We start from the raw sequence: 13,895 nt of genomic DNA on the forward strand, positions 1-13,895 counted from the left end.
ATCGCATCTAAATCCCACAACTTATCAACTGGTTCATTCATTTCTTCCAGTAATGATAATTTTTGCTGTGGTACATGATCAGCGGTTATTCTCGTAACTAGTACATTTTCCACTGAATCAATATGAGCTTCTTTCCCACTTTGAGAGGGAATGGGACCACATATCATGTGGCCTCCTGCTGTTTTCAGCAAGTGAACATCATGTTTACTTACTATATTTTGCACAAAACAGTGATAATAATCACTTCCAATGATTAAATCAATTGGACTAATTGTGTCCGTCTGTATGTCAGGACAGGCTAACTTGACCTTAGCTGCTTTCAGTGCTGCAACTGTTTCTTTTAATCCCTGGATCTGCACAGACTTAGGCAAATCATCTACTACCACAGCTTCTACTGTCTTTTTCCTGTTTCCTAGACCAACAGTGATTTTGGCTAGGTCATATGTCTGTTTACCAGAATTGTGGAAAAAACCAGCTATATCTAACTGTATTTTGGCATAGGGTTGTTTATTCAGTTTCTGCAACACTGTTCTTCTTATGAAGGACCTTTGTGAGCCTTGATCAAATAGTGTTAGCACATTGGTTTTGTGTAATTTATTAGATAACTCAACTCGAGCTATCGGGAGAGCAGTTGCTTTAAACTTATCTCTCACATTTAATGCTGTTGCTTGTTGACTTCCTGATTCTGTGGAAGTCTGCTGCTGTTCAGCAAAAGTATTTGGGCATAATGCTGTATGATGCATACCCTTGCATTTAAAACACTTCTTCAGTGAGCATTTTCCTCCCTTGTGTTCACCTAAACACTTGATGCATCTTTTCAGCTGATGAACACGTTGTTTACGTGCCTCCATTGATGTGTATTGACTACAATACTGTGCCCAATGTGTTCCATCACAAAGTACACAATTTGGAGTACGTTTATGTATGACAGTCTGTTTACTGTCTATTGTATTCACAGCTTGATAAATGCCTATATGGGATTTCCCATTATGTGGTTTAGTGGGAGTAGTTATACTCTTTTTATACTGAGTTGAAGGTTTATTATCCACGGGATTTGTGGATTTTTCATCTTGTCTCGTTGCTTGCATGCATGAAACTATTGTTTGTAAACCATTGCTAATTTCCTCACAAGTGAAATAGCGTTTATTGAACATAATATTTAATCGTTCAATAGTTTGTGGTGACAACTTATCCTGTACAATAGCACTGATAAACCAATCACATTGTCTTAGGTCATATTTAGCACCTAGAGATATGAGACTATTGTCTAATGTGATTCTAAATGCCTGTAAGTCTGAATAACAATGTTTGGGTGGCTTCAAGCTTGATATTAAGACTGCATGTCTAACTCTAGCCTTGTCAGCATCGAAGTAATTGTCTGCTAAGACACGTAAGGCTATTTGATAATTGCCTTTGACCACCGGAAATGACTTAATCAGTTCATAGGGTTCTCCCTTCACAAGACATTTAAGGTAATTGAACTTAGCAATCTCATCTATGTCAGTTCGTGAATTTACTATGGATTGAAAACCACTAATGAATTCTTCATAATTATGACCTTGGAAAATAGGTAATGACAATGTAGGTAAGCTTGGTAATGGGACACTTGTTGTTGTTACAGGTGTAACAGGTGGTTGCCCACTAGTTATAGTAGGTCTCTGTGACAGAGTTTTACGGCAGATAGCCTGTACTCCTGTCCACCTTAATTGTTGATCACTAAAAGTATCCAAAACATTTTTAATTTCATCCTCAGATGGATCTGATTCAAGAAATTTATTTTCATAATGTGTATAGTCTGAATTAATTATTTCCAGACGTTGTGTAAATAATTCAAACTTGACCTCAAGATCATCAAAATCTATGTTTGTATCTTGAGTTAATCCTAGACAGACTGAAATTAGATTTTCTAATTGTGTAATCTTAGTCTGTAAAGACTGAAACTGAGTTTTCAAACAAGCCATTTTAATGGTATACTGAAAATTCTAGCACCACACTTAGAGTGTTTATAAAACACTGTACTGCTATAGACAGCTGAGTTTTTGTTATGCTTAAGTCAGCAATAATCGAGTCAGACACTACTGACCCACTAAGCTTAACCTCAGGGTCAATGACCATGAAGGGTACAGGGTACAGGGTACATGTGTCTGGTGTTTATGGCTTAGAGTTTTGCTGTGTCAGCCTGCCCATGATGATTAATCGTAAATAATGATGTTATACACTTCATTCACTATACACTATAAATGTCACTGTATAACTGTAATCACACATGAATATTACTTACACATATATAAATTTCACTGTTAATATATATTTGAAAGCTTACACTTTATAAATAAGTTCCTTTAATATAACAGGTAAATCTATAAGAAACAAACTTTAACACAATCTTGTCTCTTAATTTATGTCTATAAACATTATAAACACTGTGTATATATATACACTCAGACAAACAACATCACTTGGTGTTGTGTTAATCAGCGATTTCTCGAGATTGGAGCAGTGGGTGCAGGGTGTGGGTGAGTCACCCAGCTCCCGTTTTCTTTGGGTGTCCGCTGGGTGAGCGCCCGTTTTCTTTTGGGTGAATGCTGGGTGAGCGCCCGTTTTCTTTTGGCTGCCCATTCTCTGTGATTGAGTCTGGAGGGACTCATTTATACTGATTTATATTGTAAAACACTAGTTTTACAGCTTTTTTCGAAGGACCTTGGTTCATAGGTTATTTGTACACTGTAGTACAAAATATTTGGACCACAGTGTGGTCTTTATCCGGTTCGAGCACGACCAAAACTCTGTTGAGAATTTGGCCTTACCTGCTGTGTTTATTATAACTATATATAATGAACACTTAGCTGATAAATGACAGCAAATCGTCTACACAGCCGCCCCTGCAGACGAGGTCTAGAAGCTGTCGAAACCATCACAACAGTGGGCTGTCAAGAGATACAATTTGTAAGTATAAATTACCCCTAGGGGGTGTTATGTCAGCATATTTCATTCGATGATGGCTGACGAAATACCTACTTGTTTGGACTCAAAAGTCCACACCTTACTGCCGATTATAGGTTGATTACAAACTCCTTGTGACTCAAGAATTGCGCAATCCCCCGATCTACAAGAAATTCGTAACATACCTTGCTCTTTGTAACGTGAGCTATGGTGTTCTCAACACCTTCGACAGATATCGGTGACTTGATAGAAGCTGAAGTGTCCTTGGATGTCCACGTCTTCCATTGTCTAGGAAACGCACACTGGTACACTATGTTCCACAAGATTTGTCTTTATTGTTCACAATGCATCACAAGAGAAGCTGATCACACTTCTCTCATGTTTATCGTGTTTTGTGAGACACTTTGTCCACACTAACGCACAGATCAGTGTTCTTTGTTGGTTATCCTGGCGTCAGTGTTACTCTCACTAGAGTCAAAGATAGTCTGCCAGACGCCACAGCGCTCCATGCCGTCACTGCCCACAGCACAAAAAAAAAAACGCTGACCTAGTACCTTGCATCCTTGTCACCTCCTCGATGAAGCAAAGCAGAATGTTTGTTTCTTGCTGTCTTAATCATAGACAACAATGTACACTATCTTTACTATGGTAATAAAGTGGGAGCAGGATTTTCCTTAATTGTCCTGCTAAAGTAAGAATGTATTGTCTCTTATAAAAATACACTTTGCAACACCGCTGCAAGGAGCAGAGGTCACTTGACTACGTGGCATAGCATCTGTGATCAATTACTCACTCTAGCAGTAAACAAGATGCTCGCCCCTTGAGCGGCCCCTCAGGGCTGAGAGGGCTTGGCCCCTCAGGGCTGAAAGGGCTGAAGGGGGCTGATACCCCCCTCCTGGAGAAAATTTCTCCACACTAGCGAAATGGTTATCAAACAGATAGACCGACTGAAGTAAAATAAATCCCCGGGCCCTGATGAACTTTTTTCTAGGGTTCTTAAGGAGTGTAAAATGGAACTTTGTGAACCATTGACTAATATTTTTAATATTTATCCTCAAACAGGTGTAGTGTCTGATACGTGGAAGATGGCTAATGTAATTCCTATTTTTAAAGCAGGGGACAAGTCGTTACCGTCAAATTACCGCCCAGTAAGCCTAATCTCAATTGTGGGCAAATTACTTGAGTCAATTATAGCTGATAATATAAGATGCCATCTGGATAAGCATAGCCTTATTAATGATACTCAGCATGGATTCACTAGGGGCCGTTCCTGCCTAACTAATTTATTGACGTTCTTCAGTAAAGCTTTTGAGGCCGTTGATCATGATAAAGAATTCGATATTGTTTACTTAGATTTTAGTAAGGCTTTTGATAGAGTACCGCACCAGAGACTTAAAAAAAGTGGCAGCTTATGGTACTGGGGGAAAAGTGCTGTCATGGATCGAGTCATGGCTCACTAATAGGAAGCAGAGAGTATGTTTAAATGGGGTTAAATCAGAGTGGGGATCTGTAACAATTGGTGTACCACAGGGATCAGTTTTAGGCCCGTTGTTGTGTATATATATCAATGACCTTGATGAGGGTATTACTAGTGATATGAGCAAATTCGCCGATGACACAAAGATTGGTAGGATAATTGATTCAAACGTAGATGTTAGGGAACTTCAGAAGGATTTAAACAAACTCTATTCTTGGTCAGAAAAGTGGCAGCTGCAGTTCAATGTAGATAAATGCAAGGTTCTGAAGCTCGGGAATGTCCATAACCCTAGCATTTGTAAGTTAAATAATGTGGAACTTAGCCGTACAGATTGCAAAAAGGACTTGGGGGTTATGGTGAGCAGCGGCCTTAAACCAAGACAGCAATGCCTAAGCATACGTAATAAGGCAAATAGATTACTGGGATTTATATCAAGAAGTGTAAGCAACAGAAGTCCAGAGGTTATACTGCAGCTTTATGCATCATTAGTAAGGTCACACCTAGATTATGCAGCTCAATTCTGGTCTCCATATTACAGAATCGGCATAAATTCGTTAGAAAACATTCAGCGTAGAATGGCTAAATTAATACATAGCATTAGAAATCTTCCTAATGAAGAAAGATTGAAGACTCTTAATTTACATTCATTTGTTAGACGAGGAATGAGGGGAGACATGATCGAAGTGTATAAGTGGAAGATGGGTATTAATAAATGGAATAAGAACATAAGAACATAAAGGAGGATCACTGCAGCAGGCCTGTTGGCCCATACTTAGCAGGTCCTTTGCAATCCATCCCACTAACAAATCATTTGCCCAACTCAATTTTCAATGCTACCCAAGAAATAAGCTGTGATAACTCTATCCCACTCAAATCCAACCCCTCTCACTCATTAATTTATCGAAACTAAATTTAAAACTACCCAAAGTCCTAGCCTCAATAACCCAACTAGGTAGACTGTTCCGCTCATCAACTACTCTATTTCCAAACCAATACTTTCCTATATCCTTTATAAATCTAAACTTATCTAATTTAAACCCATTACTGCGGGTTCTCTCTTGGAGAGATATCCTCAAGACCTTATTAATGTCCCCTTTATTAATACCCATCTTCCACTTATACACTTCGATCATGTCTCCCCTCATTCTTCGTCTAACAAGTGAATGTAATTTAAGAGTTTTCAATCTTTCATCATAAGGAAGATTTCTAATGCTATGCATTAATTTAGTCATTCTACGCTGAATGTTTTCTTACGAATTTATGTCCATTCTGTAATATGGAGACCAGAATTGAGCTGCATAATCTAGGTGAGGCCTTACTAATGATGTATAAAGCTGCAGTATGACCTCTGGACTTCTGTTGCTTACACTTCTTGATATAAATCCAAATAATCTATTTTCCTTATTACGTACGCTTAGGCACTGCTGTCTTGGTTTGAGGTTGCTACTCACCATAACCCCCAAGTCCTTTTCTCAATCTGTATGGCTAAGTTCTACGTTATTTAACTTATAAGTGCTAGGGTTATGGCCACTCCCGAGCTTCAGAACCTTGCATTTATCTACATTGAACTGCATCTGCCACTTTGCTGACCAGGTATTGAGTTTGTCTAAATCCTCCTGAAGTTCCCTGATATCTACGTTTGAATCAATTATCCTACCTATCTTTGTGTCATCGGCGAATTTGCCCATTTCACTAGTAATTCCCTCATCAAGATCATTGATATATATTATAACAACGGGCCCAAGACTGATCCCTGTGGAACGCCACTTTCTTTTTTTTACACAGGGGTTGACGAGGTTAAGGATCCCTGGCTTTATTGACAAGCTATTTACAGGTTAAGGATTCCTAACTTTATTGGAAAGCTAAGAGCTGTTACCTACATCAGCTCATTTGTAAGCATTTTTATTGTTATGAGACATACAAGTAGAGAACAGGATGAAGTTGGAGCCATCTGTGGGCCAGCATTTTCATGTGATCAAGTGACTTTATCTCGTTGACATCATTATGCTGTACGAATGTGTTCCATACTCGAGTCATCGCGGGTATATATGACCTCAGATGGAGTGACGTTCTGGAGAAGGGTAGAGCCAGAGTGAAGTTGCTGCTTTCTGCCCGTCTTGTGGCATAAAAGCTTGTTTCACGCTGTCCTTGAAGTGGATTCAAGTGTGGTACTTTGACAATATTGGTCTTGTACATAACAGCAAGGCCACCCACATCCCTCCAATGTTGAAGGCTCTGCTTAAATAACAGATCTATCCAGGATGGGTCCAGGAGAGAGATGAGACGTCTTGCTCTGTTCTCTACTCTGTCAAGCAGTCGCAGATGAGAGGGGGGCCCAGGCAAACCAAGAAAGTGGAGCATACTCAAGGTGAGAGCGCACTTGTGCCTCATACAGAATCTCGCAACCCCTACTGTCAAGCAGATGCGAGATACGGGAAAGTTCTGTGAGCTTCCTGGCTTCCTTGTTTGCAAGATTTACAACATGGTTCTTCATGGTTAGTTTGGAGTCAAATTTCACCCCAAGGATATCAACTTCTTCTCCAGGTGCCAACACCCTCCCATTCATCCTTACTACTGCACCAGCATTGCCATCATGGTGCCTAGACACGATCATCATTTGCGTTTTCTCAGGTGCAAATGTTACTTGCCATCTATTTCCCCAAGCTGATATAGCTCTCAGGTGGTGATTGATGTAGCTTATAGCAGCTGGCATTTCTTTTCTTGGATAAGTAAATGTCAGTGTACAGTCGTCTGCATATGCATGTGATTCTGGGATGAGATGAAATAGGTCGTTGAAGTAGACATTCCATAATAATGGTCCCAGTACGCTTCATTGTGGAGCATTTGCCCCAATAGGATGTTTTACTGATTCCGTTCCATTGAGAACTACACTTAGAGATCTACCATGAAGGTAATCACTGAGGAGACATAACGTAGAGCCTGTAATTCCCAGTGCTTGAAGTTTTGCTAAGAGGCCCTAGTGCCACTTGTTACAGATCCCCACTAGGATTTAACCCCATTTATGGACACTTTCTGCTTCCTGTCTGTGAGCCATGACTCGATCCACGAGAGCACTTTTCCCCCAATGCCGCGAGCTGCCACTTTCTTTAACAGTCTTTGGTGCGGAACTCTATCAAAAGCCTTACTAAAATCTAAGTCAGCAATGCCTAAGCGTACGTAATAAGGCAAATAGATTACTGGGATTTATATCAAGAAGTGTAAGCAACAGAAGTCCAGAGGTCATACTGCAGCTTTATACATGTAAAGTAAAAGGACACAAGTGCAACTAATGTGACATTTATTGTGGCAACGTTTCGCTCTCCAGGAGCTTTATCAAGCTTGATAAAGCTCCTGGAGAGCGAAACGTTGCCACAATAAATGTCACATTAGTTGCACTTGTGTCCTTTTACTTTACATATTGTCGGTAATTCTACCAACTTTATTACAGCTTTATACATCATTAGTAAGGCCTCACCTAGATTATGCAGTTCAATTCTGGTCTCCATATTACAGAATGGACATAAATTCGTTAGAAAACATTCAGCGTAGGATGACTAAATTAATACATAGCATTAGAAATCTTCCTTATGAAGAAAGATTGAAGACTCTTAAGTTACATTCACTTGTTAGACGAAGAATGAGGGGAGACCTGATCGAAGTGTATAAGTGGAAGATAGGTATTAATAAAGGGGATATTAACAAGGTCTTGAGAATATCTCTCCAAGAGAGAACCCGCAGTAATGGATTTAAATTAGATAAGTTTAGATTTAGAAAGGACATAGGAAAGTATTGGTTTGGAAATAGGGTAGTAGATGAGTGGAACAGTCTACCTAGTTGGGTTATTGAGGCTAGGACTTTGGGTAGTTTCAAATTTAGGTTGGATAAATACATGAGTGGGATGGGTTGGATTTGAGTTGGACTTGCACATCAGAGCTTATTTCTTGGGTAGCATTGAAAATTGGGTAGGTCAAATGTTTGTTAGTGGGATGAATTGTAAAGGACCTGCCTAGTATGGGCCAACAGGCCTGCTGCAGTGTTCCTCCTTTCTTATGTTCTTATGTTCTTAAGTAAATAATATCAAATTCTTTATCGTGGTCAACAGCCTCTAAAGTTTTACTGAAGAAAGTTAATAAATTAGTTAGACAAGACCGGCCTCTTGTGAATCCATGATGAGTATCATTAATCAAGCTATGCTTATCGAGATGGCTTCTTATAATCTCAGCTATAATTGACTCTAGTAATTTGCCTACAATTGAGGTCAGGCTTATTGGGCGGTAATTTGACGGTAACGACTTGTCCCCTGTTTTAAAAATAGGAATTACATCAGCCATCTTCCACATATCAGACGCTATACCTGTTTGACGAGATAAATTAAAAATATTAGTTAATGGTTCACAGAGTTTCATTGCATTCCTTAAGAACCCTTGAAAAAACCTCATCAGGACCCGGCGACTTATTTTGCTTCAGTCTGTCTATCTGTTTCACAACCATTTTACTAGTGACTGTGATTTTACATAATTTATCTTCTTCTAGCCCACTATAAAAAATAATTACTGGAATATTATTAGTGTCTTCCTGTGTAAACACCGAGAGAAAATAATTAGTTAAAATCCAGCACATTTCATTCTCTTTGTCAGTAAGATGCCCATAGTTATTTTTAAGGGGACCTATCTTATCTCTGACTTTTGTTCTATAGACCTGGAAAAAACTTTTTGGGTTAGTTTTCGAGTCCCTGGCAACTTTAATTTCATAGTACCTTTCAGCTTTTCTTATCCCCTTTTTAATGTTCCTCTTAATGTCAATATACTGATTCATAAGATGACCCTCACTTCTTTTGATATGCCTATAAATTCCTTTCTTATGCCCTAGTAGATATTTCAGACTATTATTCATCCATTTTGGGTCATTTCTATTTGATCTAATTTTTTTTATACGGGATAAACGTTCTTTGAGCAGCATGTATAGTGTTCAGAAAACTGTCATATTGACAGCTCTCTTCGTTACCCCAGTCAACAGATGATAAGCGTTCTCTAAGCCAATCGCAATTTGCTAAGCAAAAATCTGGGACTGTTGCTGAGATATCCCTACTATCGTACTTCCATTCAATGCTAAATGTAATTGATTTGAGGTCGCTAGCACCGAGTTCCTCTGAAATTTCTAAATTATTAACAAGGGATTCATTGTTTGCCAGAACTAAGTCAAGCAGGTTATTACCCCTTGTAGGTTCTGCCACAAACTGCTTCAAAAGGCAATCCTGAACTACTTCTAAGAAGTCGTATGATTCTAAATTCCCAGTCAAGAAATTCCAATCAACATGAATAAAGTTAAAGTCTTCCAGAATTACTACATTATCGTGTCGTGTGGCCCTAGCAATTTCCTCCCATAGTAGTCTCCCCTGGTCCCTATCTAAGTTCGGGGGACGGTATGTCACATCTAAAATAAATTTTTCATGCCCCTCTGAAAATTCTATCCAGACTCTATTTGTGTAATATATATTTAAGGAGGCTTTAGGAAAGGTAGGGGGTGTGTGGACCAGGTGTTTACAGTGAAACATATAAGTGAACAGTATTTAGATAAGGCTAAAGAGGTCTTTGTGGCATTTATGGATTTGGAAAAGGCGTATGACAGGGTGGATAGGGGGGCAATGTGGCAGATGTTGCAGGTGTATGGTGTAGGAGGTAGGTTACTGAAAGCAGTGAAGAGTTTTTACGAGGATAGTGAGGCTCAAGTTAGAGTATGTAGGAAAGAGGGAAATTATTTCCCAGTAAAAGTAGGCCTTAGACAAGGATGTGTGATGTCACCGTGGTTGTTTAATATATTTATAGATGGGGTTGTAAGAGAAGTAAATGCGAGGGTCTTGGGAAGAGGCGTGGAGTTAAAAGATAAAGAATCACACATAAAGTGGGAGTTGTCACAGTTGCTCTTTGCTGATGACACTGTGCTCTTGGGAGATTCTGAAGAGAAGTTGCAGAGATTGGTGGATGAATTTGGTAGGGTGTGCAAAAGAAGAAAATTGAAAGTGAATACAGGAAAGAGTAAGGTTATGAGGATAACAAAACGATTAGGTGATGAAAGATTGGATATCAGATTGGAGGGAGAGAGTATGGAGGAGGTGAATGTATTCAGATATTTGGGAGTGGACGTGTCAGCGGATGGGTCTATGAAAGATGAGGTGAATCATAGAATTGATGAGGGGAAAAGGGTGAGTGGTGCACTTAGGAGTCTGTGGAGACAAAGAACTTTGTCCTTGGAGGCAAAGAGGGGAATGTATGAGAGTATAGTTTTACCAACACTCTTATATGGGTGTGAAGCATGGGTGATGAATGTTGCAGCGAGGAGAAGGCTGGAGGCAGTGGAGATGTCATGTCTGAGAGCAATGTGTGGTGTGAATATAATGCAGAGAATTCGTAGTTTGGAAGTTAGGAGGAGGTGCGGGATTACCAAAACTGTTGTCCAGAGGGCTGAGGAAGGGCTGTTGAGGTGGTTCGGACATGTGGAGAGAATGGAGCGAAACAGAATAACTTCAAGAGTGTATCAGTTTGTAGTGGAAGGAAGGCGGGGTAGGGGTCGGCCTAGGAAAGGTTGGAGGGAGGGGGTAAAGGAGGTTTTGTGTGCGAGGGGCTTTGAATTCCAGCAGGCATGCGTGAGCGTGTTTGATAGGAGTGAATGGAGACAAATGGTTTTTAATACTTGACGTGCTGTTGGAGTGTGAGCAAAGTAACATTTATGAAGGGGTTCAGGGAAACCGGCAGGCCGGACTTGAGTCCTGGAGATGGGAAGTACAGTGCCTGCACTCTGAAGGAGGGGTGTTAATGTTGCAGTTTAAAAACTGTAGTGAAAAGCACCCTTCTGGCAAGACAGTGATGGAGTGAATGATGGTGAAAGTTTTTCTTTTTCTGGCCACCCTGCCTTGGTGGGAATCGGCCAGTGTGATAAATAATAAATAATATTTAAGGACCCTCCTTTCTCTTTACCCTTCCTGCTCCTTTCTGTTATTCCACTAAACCTATTACTGTTCTTGTCAATTAGTGCCACTGGCTTTCCAATATCCACCTCATTTTGCCTATTACTAGTTCTAGTACTCATATTACTACCCTGCAACTTCACAGTTTTCCCGCCAAACCCCATACCACTAACTATTCCTAGTTTAAAGACCTAACAGCTCCCTCAACTGCGTTGGCCAGTGCTCCCACCCCACACCTAGATAAGTGAACCCCATCCCTGGCATACATGTCATTTCTGCCATAGAAGAGGTCCCAGTTGTCAATGAATGTTACCGCATTTTCCTAACAGTATTTGTCCAGCCAGCAATTGACACCAATTGCTCTGGACAACCATTCATTTCCAACTCCTCTCCTTGGCAAAATACCAGATATGACAGGGTTCCCACCCTTCCTCCTAATTATCTCTGTTGCTGACCTGTACCTGCTAATCATGTCCTCGCTCCTACGTCTGCCAACATCGTTGCCTCCAGCACTGAGACAAATAATAAGATTCTCCCATTACCTCTCATGATGTCATCCAGACGGCTAACAATATCCTTCATCCCAGCCCCAGGAAAACACACACTCTGCCTCCTACTACTATCCTTCATGCAGAATGCCCTATCCATGTACCCAATCTGGCTATCCCCAACAACAACAACAATGTTTTTACCTTCCTTGGCGACGTCCGTCGTGATGTTTCCAGTTGTCGACTCACATTCGTTAGGTAGCACTACACCTTATCTTGTGGAATTCGTCAAGACGTTCTCACATGTGCAACATCTGGGTATCTTTATTGTAGACGTTTCGCCATCCAGTGGCTTTATCAATACAAATTCTAGGACATAACTTGAAGATAGTAGAACAATGTACAGAAGATGAGGTAATCAGGCCCTCAACCTAGGAGTAGGTGCAAAGAGCACCGTAGTCGTGGAGAATCTCCACGACTACGGCGCTCTTCGTACCTACTCCTAGGTTGGGGGACTGATTACCTCATCTCCTGTACATAGTTCTACTATCTTCAAGTTATCTCCTAGAATTTGCATTGATAAAGCTACTGGATGGCGAAACGTCTACAATAAAGATACCCAGATGTTGCATATGTGTCTTAATTTCATCTTGTCGGTATTGTATACCTTTCTTGTACAAGACGTTCTCGATGGTTTTCGTTTGGGTTTCTAGGGGTGTCTCACTCACGTCAGCCAATGGTTCCTTGTGACATTCCTAGTAGAACACCCACATTCGTCAGGTAGCACCGAAAATGGGTTTGATATAAATAAAGTCTTGAGGATATCTCTCCAAGAGAGAACCCGCAGTAATGGATTTAAATTAGACAAGTTTAGATTTAGAAAGGATGTAGGAAAGTATTGGTTTGGAAATAGGGTAGTTGATGAGTGGAACAGTCTACCTAGTTGGGTTATTGAGGCTAGGACTTAGGGTAGTTTCAAGTTTAGGTTGGATAAATGCATGAGTGAGCTTATTTCATGGGTAGCATTGAAAATTGATTTGGGCAAATGTTTTGTTAGTTGGATGAATTGTAAAGGACCTGCCTAGTATGGGCCAACAGACCTGCTGCAGTGTTCCTCCTTTCTTATGTTCTTATATTCCCCGTAATTCTACGCCTTTCTAGCGAGTGCAGATTCAGGGCCCTCAGGCCATCGTCACTGGGAAGATTTCTGATACATGAGATCAGCTTTCTCATCCTCCTCTCTACGTTTTCCAGTGCATTAATATCCATTCTGTAATACGGTGACCTGAACTGTGCAGCATAATCTATATGAGGCCTAACCAAGGATATATAGAGTTGAACAACCTGAGGACTTCTGTTATTTATACTTCTTAATATGAATCCAAGGATTCTGTTGGCTTTATTGCGAACACTTATGCAATGCTGTCTTGGTTTCAGATTACTGCTAACCAAAACTCCTAAATCATTTTCGCAGTCAGTAGTATGTATTAAGATCTACACTACTTAGTTTATAAGTAGCATGGTTATTGTCCTGTCCAACATTTAAAACCATGTTATTTATTTTTATCACATTGGCCGATTCCCACCAAGGAAGGGTGCCCCGAAAAAGAAAAACTTTCACAATCATTCACTCCATCACTGTCTTGCCAGAAGGGTGCTTTACACTACAGTTTTTAAACTGCAACATTAACACCCCTCCTTCAGAGTGCAGGCACTGTACTTCCCATCTCCAGGACTCAAGTCCGGCCTGCCGGTTTCCCTGAACCGCTTCATAAATGTTACTTTGCTCACACTCCAACAGCACGTCAAGTATTAAAAACCATTTGTCTCCATTCACTCCTATCAAACACGCTCACGCATGCCTGCTGGAAGTCCAAGCCCCTCGCACACAAAACCTCCTTTACCCCCTCCCTCCAACCTTTCCTAGGCCGGACACTACCCCGCTTCTTTTCCACTACAGACTGATACACTCTTGAAGTCATTCTGTTTCGCTCCAGTCTCTCTACATGTCCGAACCCCCTCA

Source organism: Cherax quadricarinatus, chromosome 90, assembly GCF_038502225.1.
Source record: "Cherax quadricarinatus isolate ZL_2023a chromosome 90, ASM3850222v1, whole genome shotgun sequence".
NCBI classification, from domain to species: domain Eukaryota; kingdom Metazoa; phylum Arthropoda; class Malacostraca; order Decapoda; family Parastacidae; genus Cherax; species Cherax quadricarinatus.